The sequence below is a fragment of the Sinocyclocheilus anshuiensis genome, unplaced genomic scaffold (genome assembly GCF_001515605.1).
Source record: "Sinocyclocheilus anshuiensis isolate Anshui unplaced genomic scaffold, SAMN03320099.WGS_v1.1 scaffold4, whole genome shotgun sequence".
Lineage (NCBI taxonomy): Eukaryota > Metazoa > Chordata > Actinopteri > Cypriniformes > Cyprinidae > Sinocyclocheilus > Sinocyclocheilus anshuiensis.
This window is the reverse complement of record NW_015554075.1, coordinates 563,482-564,685: the sequence shown is the minus strand read 5'-3', so window position 1 is coordinate 564,685 and position 1,204 is coordinate 563,482.

Sequence of the window (1,204 nt, the reverse complement as noted above, 5' to 3'; positions counted from 1 at the left end):
AGTTAAAACAAAGTAAATGGAATGAGAATTGCAGAAAAATATTTTCAATGTCACGTTCTATAAAAAAAAAAAAAAAGTGTTTTAGTGTGAAACCACTGACATTTCGAAACAGTATGTAACAAAGCATCGCTTAGTCTACTGATATCAAGTGATTTGATTATTTTGTGCTCCGAAGCACGGATTCGAAACAGAAGCGCCCATCACTACTTTTTAGTTTAGGCCGCTATCTTGTTCACAAAGAAAACTGTTTTTGAATGCTTTTTCTACGCATGCGCATATGTGCTCACCCAGAGTGTTTGGTAGGTTAGACCTCATTAAGAACTTCTCCTGGCTGTGAGAGCCAATTAACCTAATTTGAGCAGCACCAGCACAGACACAGATGAACCCAAAGGCCTGATTTGCGTTTTTCAAATTAAGAGGGCTTCACTTTTCTCTGTGTCTGTGTGGAGTCATTAGGGGAAGGGTTTGTGGGAAAAAGAACTGTACAGCAAGCAAGTCATATCAAAGCACATCCCTAATTCACTTGAATCTCGGAGAACATGACAAATTGAATCTGCTGCACAAGCTTAATATGAATAATTATCCAATTCTTTAACTCTGAGGTCCAATCTGGTGCTGAATAATAGGTGGTGACACACGGGCTAGTTTAACATTAGCACTTATTAGCAAATGGTAAAAATCATTAAAGCAAAGCCATGATAACCTGTTACATTTAATAGAGAATCATTTGGTGAGGTGACATGGAAGATTATGCCTGATGTATTTTTAAATTGTGGCTAGAATGTTTTAATGCATCCGATTTCATTAAGAGAAAGGAGGTGTACATGGAGGAGATACTCCACTCCTCCCCAGTTGTCCACTGTGCCATATTGCAGATGTCAGAAATTCACCAGACACCCTCCACCAGTCTATTTTTTTATGTTGTGCCTCCCTGTTTCTATGGCAACCCCTATTTTTCTTTTAATTATTTTTATTTCCTCATTCATTCATTTATTTGTTGTCAGGTTTCTTAGTGGTTCTTCACTAAAGAACAAATCAGCATTTTGCTTCTTGTTATGGTTTACAAGCAAGCATGGACAATTTTATCTAATTTTATCACAAAAACACAATTCCCATATACGTTTTATGAGCAAGTTGAGAATTATGAATATTAATAATAAATGTTTAAAATTGTCCACTATTATGAAAATGTCCTTTTAAACTA